General features: G+C 35.4%; 1 pseudogene; it reads left to right on the top strand.

Annotated features, from left to right (window-relative positions):
- The first annotated feature begins 3,582 nt into the window (after nucleotides 1-3,582).
- On the top strand, nucleotides 3,583-5,756 carry LOC131830381 (zinc finger CCCH domain-containing protein 14-like; annotated as a pseudogene).
- The last annotated feature ends 7,188 nt before the right edge of the window (nucleotides 5,757-12,944 follow it).

Here is a 12,944-nt window from a genome sequence, read left to right as displayed (position 1 = left end):
TTAATTCTGATAACACACAAAGCTTACTAACCTCTCCACAATTTGTTAATCACGTTCATTTTCCTAGTGGTGGCTGTCATGAAATGAAAAGGGTAGAATTTATCTCCAGCTATCTCCTCTAGGGCTAACATTCACATTAGGCAATGTGTAATGTCTTCTCACCATGAATGCTGTCAGGCTGACATCAACAGTAAATTGTGTGAATACATAACACAAATTAACATGATTTTTACATTACAGAAATCCCATTTTTAAAAAGGACAGTATACGGTGCCTGGGTGGGTCAGTTGGCTAAGCAACTGCCTTCAGCTCAGGTCATGATCCCAGAGAACTGGGATCGAGTCCGGCATCAGGTTCCCAGCTCCACAGGGAGTGTGCTTGTCCCTCTGACCTTCTCCTGTCTCATGTTCTCTCTCACTCTCTATCTCACATAAGTAAATAAAATCTTTTAAAAAATAAAAATAAATATAAAGGACAGTATACAATGATAAACAATGTGTGGACCAGCATTGGAAATCTATTAACATAAAGGCTTTTCTAGTTCCCTTGGAGAATATATTGATTAGTGAACTATATTACATTTGCCTTTATACTGAAATACAGGGTTGATTTGCAAATGTTAATGAATTCTTCCAGAACTTCTGAATGATGACTTCTTGGCTAATAGATATTTGTAGCACATAATTTAATTTCCTTAAAAGCAGAGCTTAAAATTTTGGTAGTTTGCATCTGGAAACTGAGATTCTTTTTTATTTAAGTGATGGAGTGAAAGGTTTAGTTGTGAGTTCTGTCAAAAAAAACTTTTTTAAAATTCATTAATCCTCTACCTTGTGATTTATTTTTTTTCAGGCTCATTTCCTTTTTTTTTCTTTTTTTTTTAAGTAATATTTTCTCATTTCTCTATTTTCAATGGTACAGTCTAAAAAATAATATTAAAAGTATCATGGGTCTAGAGCAATACTGGAGAACCCTAACAAAAGCCCATTCCTCTAACTACACATAATCTTTGAAGAAACACTAGGCATGATAACACTTTAAAGTTTACAAGAAATTTGTGTCCACATTGAAAAGAGATTATGACAGCACACTAGCCCTTAATTTCACAAAAGCCTGATTTCCAGTCTCCTTTTAGGTTCCTTTCTTTGGTGCAATGGTTCTCAAACTTGGCTGTATATTGGAATCACCTAGAGAGTTTTAAAAATATAAGTCCTATAACTAGAGATTCTCATATGACAGAGAATTGCCTGGGCACCTGGATCAATAAAAGCTCCCTCAGTTGATTCTAATGTGGAGCCAAGGCTGAGAATCACAGACTCTGTAAATTCTCAAGACATGCTCACTCATGTATTTGGGAGACTGACCCTACCAACCTTCCCAGGTGGCTGCTTCACTATCCATTTGCTTTAGGTAATAAACCAGATGTTATTTCCAAGGCAGTCGTGCTCTGTTCTGAGACTTCCACCTGGTTTTTTGTTTGAGATATGGTTTATGCATCATTGGTACTTATGTCTACAGCATTGTTTTGCCCTGAACACCCCAAAAGGCTCATAACCTGTCAGCTGCCGATTACACTTTACATGTGCTCCTGGTTTCTTTGCAATGTCTATCCAGGCCATAAGGTTGGTACTAGATCTCTTGGCAAGTCAATAGAAAAAATTTGCTAACTATTTTTTGTTCTCCTTATTTATCATATCAAGCACAAGCTTGGAAGACCTATCTCCTAGCATTCATTCAAAGGGGGAATAAAGGATATCTCCTCTCATTTAAGGCTTACACAGAGTCAGAAAGAAGGGTTTACTATAGTAAGCACTGGAGACAGAAATAGGAAACAAAGATAGTGGGAGGAAAATGAATCTGCTAATTTTCTCTGGGTCTTTGAAACTCCTTACTGGGAGCTTTGTTAAATAATGAGAATAATCCCAAGAATAATACATATTGAAGGGCAAAAAGTACTTCAATCAACCTCTGGATTCTGGGGGAAAAAATGACCTCTTTACTAACCTGGCATATAGCAACTTGGAGAACTTAGCCAATTTGAAAAGAAGGAAAAATTTTAAAATGTGCAGCAAATAAACTTAGCTAAGCCACATTAATTTCCTGGTTGACATGAACTCTGAAGACTGAAATACTGCCTTTAGGACCTTGAAAGGGCAGTGTGATGACCTCACAGTAAAGGCTGGAGATGGGTAGCTGAGCCCGAGTCCACAGCTGGCAAGAACTAAGTGGAAACTACATCAACAGGAGAGAAATGCCCAGGACTTCCTAGTACCATTGCCTGAGCAAAATGAATAAACTATGAGTTCATCCACCATGAACTTCTGCAAAAGAGGCTAACACTACTTACAGGAATGAAAAAATGCACAACAGACAGCTCTGTATGAATATCACTTTCCCTAACTCTACTAAGAGAGCAAGTGCCTGTACTCCTTCAGGGATACTTTCTGATATCATCTAAGATCAAAGCATGGGAAGAGCTGAATAATTTTATACAAGATAAACTAAAAGGACTGTTGAAATTGTGTGATTTTGAGTAAATTTTCAGAGGATTAGGTTTTGTTTTTTGTTTTTTTTTTTTTTTTTCAAATAGCTGTTTATGCACTCAGAAAGATCAGAGAGGTTTTTTGGTGTGTGTTTTTCTCTTTAAACACACACACACACAATTATGCTTTCTCTACATACAGTCATAATGTATCAAGATGGAGACATACTGAGGAACCTGGGTGGCCTAGTTCATTGAGTGTTGGACTCTTGGTTTCAGCTCAGTTTACCTCAGGTGGTGAGATACAGCCCTGAGTGAACTCCATGCTCAGTGTGGCATCTGCTTAAGACTCTCTCCTTCTCTCTCTGCCCCTTCCTCCTTCTCCCTCCCTCTCTCAAATTAAAAAAAAATTTTTTTTTTTTTAAAATATGGAGACATATGGAGAAGATAGAACCAGTAAATTGTAGGGGCATGGCAACAGTATCTGCCTTTAATGCCTGGATGTTACTCCTTATTTTCTCTCTCCCATAACTTCACCCTATCTTTTCCTATTTGCTCTTTCACAATAGCTTTTTTTTTTTTTAAAGATTTTATTTATTTATTTGACACTCAGAGATCACAAGTAGACAGAGAGGCAGGCAGAGAGAGAGGAGGAAGCAGACTCCCTGCTGAGCAGAGAGCACGTTGCGGGGCTTGATCCCAGGACCCTGGGATCATGACCTGAGCCGAAGTCAGAGGCTTTAACCCACTGAGCCACTCAGGTGCCCCCACAATAGCTTTTAAACATGTAAAAACATCTCCCACCATAAGGCATTAAGCAAAATACATAAGAAAATAAAATATACAGCCTTCCTCAACTCTACATATTTTCAGCTATTACTCTATTTCTAGCTCTATTAGTCCATACCTACTGTTTATACTAGATTTTCCACCACCACCTTAAAAGTATTTTTGCTGAGACTGTGGAGGTGGGACACATAGAGCGCCCTGGAATGGTGCTGGTGACTTGTGCCTGCTGTGACTGAGCCACGGGCAAGGACCTGTCCCAGGCTCTGGGGAAGTAAGGCACAGGAGGGGCTGAACCCACTGCCAACGCTGGAGCCATGGAAATCGGCGTGGAGATCAGTCGAAGATCTGGAGTGCCATTAAAGGAAAATTACAAGACCTTACATTGATGAAGAACTTCCTGATAACATTATAGAAATAGTGGCCAACAAGAAAGTCAGGACCAAATGACAGAGGACCTGTCCTTGTTCCTAGGGAACAGCACGATTCATCATTATCTCTTCATGGTGTATTAGATAAACTTGGCTATGTTACAACTGACCCATCCAGTCTAAAGTCTTCTGAAACCAACATCTTTGATAATAATGTGTCTTCAAAAAAGAGCAGTTTCAGTCAGGGGGATGAGAGAAGGCATGAAGCTGCAGTGCTGCCCCTTGCCATTGCTAGCACTAGCCCTGAAAAAAGAGATTCCAGGTCTCTCCTAGTTTACAGGTGCAGAAAACTACTAAGTCAGACAGACTTATGATGTTGGAGCTGCAACCTGATTAATGTCAGCTATGAAGCCTCTGAGGCAGACAGCACCCTCTGAAGATGTGATTGATACTAAGTCAGAACCAGATGACCCCATTGATGAAGACGTCAGTTTTGTGCAGGAGAATCCCTTATCTCAGGAAAAAACCCTACAGCGACAATTTCATATAATTCTTCTCACACTTCTATTGAAAATTGTCAACCACCTGCAAGTCAAAATGCAGACAGTGGTTCTCATTTAAATAAGCTGCAATTTCAGCAGCAGCAAAATGGTATTTGTGCCACCAAGCAACCTATATACCTATATACAAACAGCCAGGTGTATGAAATAGGACATTTTTGTGAACCATAAGTGCTTAACAGTTTAGAAGAGACTTATAGAACCTTCTTAAGAAACAACTCAGAAAAAAATAAGTATTGAGGAAGAAAATTTTCAGAAGAGGAAGTTGCTTGTGGTAAGTTCAACTGTTAAAGTAAAAAAATTCCATCATGTTGGTGAAGAAGAGGAGGAAAATGATGATTTTGGGTATCATAGAGGAAGCATCCCTAGCAGTGTGTCAAGTGCCAGCAAAGCCTGAAAGGAGACCTTTGCTTCCACCTTCTAAACAAGCTAACAAGAATCTAATTTTGAAAGCTGTATCTGAAGCTCAAGAATCTATAACAAAAACAACTAACTCTTCTAGTCTCACAGAAACAGAGACTTCCAGTTGCTCCCAGAACTTGAACTTCTCAAGAAGAATTGCTGACAGAAATGGTCCAGGGGTAAAGGAAGACTCCCAGAATAAATCTCCCCATTAAAGAAGAAGAAACAAAGGGATATAATAAAGAAAAAAAGCCCAGTAACTCAACAGAGGCAGTGGTTATCCTGGCTGCTAATTGAGCCAGTAATGGCAGAAACTTTGCAGATCAGTCAAGATTACTATGACATGGAATCCATAGTCCATGCAGACACAAGACCATTTATTCTGAAGAAGCCAAAGCTGTCTGAGGAAACAGTAGTGGCTCCAAACCAAGAATGGGGGATGAAGACTGGAGCTACCATTCAGGTACTTTCAGGACACCTTAAGCAGATGGAATCTTGTACCACCAGATAAACCTGCAAGTCCCAAATTTATAGTGACACTGGATGATGTCCCCATGTGTTTTGAAGTAGTGAAACCTGTAAACCAAAATGCAACCTCAAACAAGGGACTCAGAGTTCTCCTCCACCCACAGCACTTGCACTTGATGAGCAGGCAGCTTGATGAGCCAAATGGTAGCTTTTCAGATGGGAGATGAGTGAGCTGAGTATGTTCCAGAAACCAGAAAGATTTTTTGAAATGTTGCAAATACTTGCCTGCCTTAAAAATGGGGATGAGTGTGCTTACCATCACCCTGTTTCACTTGCAAAGCCTTCCCCATTGTAAATTTACTGAAAAAAAAAATGTTTGTTCTTTCATCCAAATTGAAAATGATACAAAATGTACTAAACCAGATTGTCCCTTCACTCATATGAGTCTAAGAATTCCAGTAGTGTCTCCAGAGCCAGCAATTGCAAAACCAGTGCCACCTTCTAGCTTCTAATAGTCAACTGTGTCATTATTTCCCTGCTTGTAGGAAAATGGAAAGTCCCTTCTATCATCCAAAATACTGCAGATGTAACACTCAGTGTACAAGACCTGACTACTCATTTTATCATCCTTCAATGACTGTGCCAACACAACATTCCTTGAAATGGATTCGACCTCATACCAGTGAATGACACTCAGTCCTACTTGGCAGAAGATTGTGGAGTATCCACCCACTGGCAAAAGTTATTCTGCAGACCTTGTCAAATCTTTGAAACTTGGAAGCATTGCTTTCATAATATTGAGTTTACTGCCTACCTGAAGTATCTAATTTTTCAAGTTTTAACATTGGGTGTTTTTTGTTGTTTGTTTTGGTTATGAAAAGACCATTTAAGGATAAGTTAAATTCTATTAAAACATTTCAAGCATGTTTGTTAAAAAAAAAAAAAATCCAAAACATCTAATGATTGACTTATTCTTAAATCTGACTCCATAGTTTTGTCTCATTTACTCTCTGCAACGTGTTCTTTATTTTTTTGCATTCTGTGATTTGGTTAGTTCTAAGTTAACATTTGTTAACCTGTCTCTCTAGCCACTTTTATTTTCCTTTATTATATTCTCTTCTTCAGCCACTCTATAAATTCAGTGCTTCCAGGATTTCTAATTGATTCCATCCATTTACATGGCTTGAGCTATCTCTTGTATATTTTAATGACTCAAATTGTTATCCTCACCTTCATTCTAATTCCTCAGTGACAGAAATATTTATTCTAATAATGACTATTTATTCAAATAACGACTACCTTCACCACTCAAACTCAATGTGCCTCAGAAAGAAATCATCTTCTGAGATGTCATATCTCCTTCTAAAAGTACTGGTGCAGCCATTATCTTCTAAGCTAGCCTTTAATTTGTAGTTGTGTCTTACTTTTTTTTCTTTATAGCCTCCCCCACTTACAGTTCCATTTTTTCAGAAGCTCATATCCAAGGGGCACCTGGGTAGCTCAGTTGCTTAAACAATAGACTCCTGATTTTGGCTCTGGTCATGATCTCAGGGTTTTGAGATCAAGCCCCAAGTTGGGCTCCATGCTGGGCATGGAGCTACTTAAGATTCTCTCTCTCTCTCTCTTGGCCCCCAACACCCCTCCTGATCCTGTGCATGCACTCTCTCTCTCTCTCTCAAAAAGAAAAGAGCCTCATATCCAGGATAAAAACTTTTTTTTTAACCTTAATTACTATGAATAACATCTTAATTGATACTGTTATATCCCACTCTTAATGTCCTTTAGAAAATTTCTACTCTTACTAAAGAGTGATTGTTTTAAAATGCAAATATAAACAAGCTATAGCACTAAATAATATTCAAAATAAAGAACAATCTCTTTAATGTATTATAAATATTATATCATCATCTGTTTTCAAACATGATGAAATATTTTTACTCTCTGGTCCCACCATGCATATTTATTTGTTTTTGTCATCCTGAGAGCTCTTCCTATCTGTCTGGCTAACTTCTCTTCAGCCTATAGAATCTAACTCAGGTGACATTTCCTCCAAAAAGCCTTCCAAGTGGTAAGTGTAACTTAGGTACCTTAAGTGGTAAATATCAATTCTATGTGTTTTTATAACACCTTGTTTCTGTTTCTGAATGAATGAATATAAAATGAATCATGGGATGTTTAATTGTTTGCATTTTCCCACAGAATCGTAAGTTTTGTTTTGTTTTTTATTTTTCTTTTTTAAACTTTTATTTAAATTCTACTTAGTTCACATATAATATAATACTGGTTTCAGGAATAGAATTTAGTGATTTATCACTTACATATAATAGCCAGTGCTCTCACAAGTACCCTCCCTAACACCTGTCACCATTTAGTCCATCCCCCTACCCACTTTCCCTCCATCAACCCTCAGTTTGTTCTTTATAATTAAGAGTTTCTTATGGTTTGCCTTTCTCTCTCTCTCTCTCTCTCTCTCTCTCTGAACCATAAGCTTTTGAAGGCAAAACACGTTCATGTATATTTGTATTCTTATTTCCTGGAAATTTCCCAAGAAGGAGCTAAAATAAATGGACACTCAACAAATGAACATTTAAACAAGCACATATATTTCAGGATTCTGTGATCAATTTCTTGTACCTGTTATACAATAGTGTGGAATTGTGAAGGCATGACAACACCTATGTATCTTAACTCATGTTTCTATGAAGAATAATACTTATTCAAATCCAACATAAATCCATGCTGAAATATAATCCCACATCTTTTTAAGAATGTCAAAGGCAACAGAGGATCCCTGACTTATGTAAAAGAAAGTCTGGAAGTGATATTTCTCATAAACAAGACAAGATAACCTGATCTCCTTAAAACTGTGTTTTTCTTTTGTTCTGCCTTCTGTGGTGATTTCACAGTTTCTTTAAGACAGATGAAGGAAAGAATCTAGTTTTCTGTTGGACTGGATCAACCCTGCCCCAACTGGTTTGTAGAGGAGAAATATGTCTCTAGTACAAATGAATACACCTTTAAGAACCCACTTTTTCTTCCTTCCATCTTCATTCCTTCCTTCCTTCCATCCTTCATTCCTTTTTTGCTTCCTTCCTCCTCCCTCCCTCCCTTATTCTCCTACCCTCTCTTCTTCCTCCTCCTCCCACTCCCCCTCCCTGCACCTGTCTATGTGTCTGTCACTGTTGCTCTGTTTTATTTTACTTTCTTTGCTTCTGGCCTATGGTAACTCTTCAACCATCTCAGTACTATTTGTACATATATAAATATGCAGGCGAAGAGTATTCTACTATAGAACATAGACATATTTAAGAGCTCTCATTTCATCTGTCATTTGGTATAAAGGAACAGATTACAAAAGACAGAGAGTCCAACAGTACAGAAGGGCAGAAAAAAAATCAAGTATATCTGAAAGTCACCACAAAATCAATTTCTTACTACAAAGGGGTCATGTTTTGAGGTATATTAAATAACAATACATCCTGTTGGTTCTTTAATGTATAAAAGACCATACATCAAAACCTCAATGGGATTTTATGTAAGTTTACATTAGAGTTTTTCAGATCATGCATATTAGAGAATGTAATCTGTTTAACACTGGAGGCAACAATGAAGTTGAACAGTCCTACATGTTATATAAACATTCACTTTTCATATAAAAATGAACATCTTAATAAGTTAATTTTTAGCTATCCATGAAAGGTCTTCTTTATATTCAGCATTTTATAATGGATGGTATGTTTAATTAATGAGTTAGTCATATAAATACTGAGTGACTATAGAGTCAAGACACTGTGCTAAGTGATAGTGATATGTAGATGAAGAACATCCTTTGAAAAAGGATTTAATATAATTGAGAAGCAAAAAAGATAGTTGAAATGTAGTTACTGCTTTAAAAACAATAGCATTTTATGGGGACACCTGGGTGGCTCAGTCAGTTAATTTCACTTGACTTCTTTCAGTTCATGATCTCAGAGTCCTGAGACCTAGCCCCTCCAGCTCTGTGCTCAGTGGGGAGTCTGCAAGAAAATAATAATAATAATAATAATAATAATAATATAGTATTTATTAAGATAAATGTAAATATTTTGAAAAAGTAGTCTTCAGTCCGCTGAAAACATAAATAGATATATAGAGACCTGAGCTTCTAAAAGGAAATAGCTTAACTTTACTAACAGGTATTTTTTTAATGGATAGTCATATGAATTAAGATAATGATAAAATCTAGAAGCTGAAATTTTGTTCCCTATTTGATTACAAATCACAAGGGACTTACCCCTCCCGAAAAGGTGGTGCCATTCACTAATGTTTATCATAGTCCCTGTAAGGAATCTGTTGGTTTATTGTTCAGGAATAAAAACTATGCTAAAGAAAAAGTATGAAACCTTCCATTAAGCATAATTGAAAGGGAGTGTCCTTAGTGATTCTTTTATCAGTTTACACATAATGCCATTTTACATTGCTATTCTCATTTGAATATGAATGACTATATAGCAAATTATTACTTTTAGCCTGTTTTTTTAAATAAACAAATATTGCTAAGTTAAGAGTAGTAGTATTTTTCATGTTAGAAATCTGCAAAGAATGGTCAGTACAAAACCTAGTCATCATCCTGTGTGTCCTAATTACATGATTTTTCAAAACGGAGTGGATACATCTAAAAATGATGATAACCTTTATATAATCACCATATCGGCTGATATATATATATATATAGAGAGAGAGAGAGAAATTTGTCTATATAAATATATATATATTTATATAGATAAAGCATATATATTATATATTATATATATATATATATGATTTCTATGCACATTAGAACTAGAAGTGAGGGGACACCTCGGTGGCTCAGTCAGTTAAGTGTCTGCCTTCAGCTTGGGTCGTGATCCAAGGGTCCTGGGATGGAGTCCCACATCAGACTCCTCGCTCAGTGGGGAGCCTACTTCTCCCTCTGCCTACCACTCATCCTGCTTGTGTTTGCTCTCTCTTGCTCTCTCTCTCTGACAAATAAATAAAAAATCTTAAAAAATTAAAAAAAACTAGAAGTAAAGACATTTTACTGTATAATAAAAGGATGTAATTTTATACAAAATTAAATACAGGTCCTTGTTAATTAAAGTAGTGGAAAATACTGTTCTGATTTTAAACTTATTTAAAGTGTATTTTTAATTCACTACATTAACACAAGGTTTGAATCAGTGATTATACATGCTTTATTATACACTACAATTTTAATTACCACAAATGTGTTTATATTAAGATTATGATACACACATGCTATTTCACAAGCATAACATGGATATTTAGTTGGAACTGAAAAGAAATTTCACTAAAATTATAATTTAATCTTTTTCCATAAGAAGGATTTATTGTGTCGTTGATGTAATCTTATTTTTCCATAGAAATTATCTACTGAAAGCCCATTCCATGAAGTAAACTGACAGTAACTGGATGAGGATATGTTTTTGGGTTTTTTTAAAGATTTTATTTATTTATTTGACAGACAGAGATTACAAGTAGGCAGAGAAGCAGGCAGAGAGAGGGAAAGGGAAGCAGACCCCCTGCTGAGCAGAGAGCTCGATGTGGGACTTGATCCCAGGACCCTGAGATCATGACCTGAGCCGAAGGCAGCGGCTTAACCCACTCAGCCACGCAGGTACCTGAGGATGTGTTCTTGATGGTTGGGAACCAATCCTTGCTTCTAGTAAACTTGGCTGCCCCAACAACTGACTGAATAAATTTTATCAAGTGAAGTAACCTGTCTTATTTTCCCCACCTCTATTATGGGAATCAAAGAAGCACCTAATTTATACTATTGTTGAATAATACCTAAAATAAAATATGTAAATGGCTCAGTGGCTGGTAGAGTAGACCTGTAACAAATATAAACTATAGATAGCTAGATAAAAAATCATAAAATTTGAAGTAATAGAGATAAAGCTTACTTGGGTGACTAAAGATAATTGAGAGGACCAATTTATACAATTTGACTTTTTGATTTAATTTGCATATTCTTTTTTCTTTCTTTCTTTCTTTCTTTCTCCTTCTTCTTTTTTTTAATTTAGTTGACACAGAGTGAGAGAGCACAACAGGGGAAGCAGCAGAGGGAGAGAGAGAAGCAGGCTCCGCACTAGGCAGGGACCCTGATGTGGGGCTTGATCCCAGAACCCTGAGACTATGACCTGAGCTGAAGGCAGAGGATTAACAGAATGAGCTACCCAGAAACACCTAATCTGTGTATTCTCGAACTGCAATCCTATTTCTCTACCCATTACAATTTACACTACAAAAAGATTTCCTTTTCAGTAACAATACGAGAGAGAAAACATGATAAAGCATAAAAAATAAGGAATTTGCTCATACACTAGGTCTAAATCCTAAATGTAATACTTACCAATTTTAATACTAGAGAAGTCATTTAAAATTTCTGAAATTATTTAAGACTTCAACTTCTTTTTCATAAAATATAATGAAAATTAATCTTATATCCCAAAGATATTTAAGGTTTAAATAAGAAATACATACGAGAGGATATATGTCATTGTTATTATAGTTTTCATTGAAATGAAGCTCAATAAATTTATACACAAAGCCCATACTAATTCAAAGTCCTTGAAGTATTTTTATGAATTAGTGTTTTAAGTAAAAATTATAATTTTATATGTAATTAATTTACACAAACAAAATATTTCTAGTTGTGTGGTTTGCTCAAGAAATTACTGAAGAAATGTTCTATGGTGTAAAGTTTTACAAAAAAAGATTAAAAAATGTGAAGTGTTTAAAATGATGGAGGTATGTAATTTATGTTATTTTGAAACAGTTTTGTCTAATACAGATTTTCATGATTTTCAATTTAGATTCAAAGAAAAAAATCATTGTTTTAGTAAATAACTGAAATGCAATTGAAATTTTTGTAAGGAGAAATCCAAGAAATATATTTAAAGGAGTCACTTCACATGTGTGTCATATACAGTCACTGATTTATTAGCTCTAATTAACTGAATGCAAAATATATTAAAGAATAGTTTTACTCCAAATTCATATTATAAACACACACTACTAAAAAAAAAAAACAAAGAACAACAAAAAAAAAAAGGTACATTCAAGTTTCACATGTAGAAAATTAAAACTTTGTTCTTTATTTAAATAAAGTTTTTAATAAACTTGTCCCATTCAAAATAGAGAGACTCTTAAATATGTGTTTCACACTATTTTTAGAAGATTAATTTCTCCTCATTCATAGAATCTGTTTTGCTTATGTATTCTTGTATGTAATTTTTAGGCAACTATTTTGTAATAGCTTAAGGTAGATACATGAAAATATATCTTCAATAAAAGACATGCTAAGTTTTTTTTTTTTTACTCTAATTAAAAAGAGTGTTTCAGAGGATTTCTGTTATTTGAAATATTTTGATATATTTCAAAACTCAACTGTGAGCTATTATTGAAACAGAAAATATTCCCCCATAACATCCCTAAGTGATTTTAACATTTCAACCTTAATTTCTTAAAGTAGGTGGAAATGTTGAACTAGAAAATAAAAGCAGACCACCATAGCTCAGTCATGAATCTTAACAGAATTCGTATTTCTTTAATCCAAACACCTTTTGGTGAAGGAAATGTTGGTATGGGGTCAACTATTTGTAAGAGCAAGTTCAGTACCTTCCCATGGCCATGTGCTTGATTGTGCCCTAAAGCCTCCAAGTTTTCCTTTCTTGCTTAAATTTCACATATTCATACATTCACTCATTTATTCAATAAGTACTTTTAAGCATTAACATATGTGAGGAAGTGTTCTAGGTTATGAGGATATCAAGGTAAATAAGACATAAAATTTACTCTAATGTTGTTACAAGGATTTTTAAAATATTTATAACT

This window comes from Mustela lutreola, chromosome 4 (assembly GCF_030435805.1).
Source record: "Mustela lutreola isolate mMusLut2 chromosome 4, mMusLut2.pri, whole genome shotgun sequence".
NCBI lineage: Eukaryota > Metazoa > Chordata > Mammalia > Carnivora > Mustelidae > Mustela > Mustela lutreola.
This window is presented reverse-complemented; position numbering and strand designations above follow the sequence as displayed.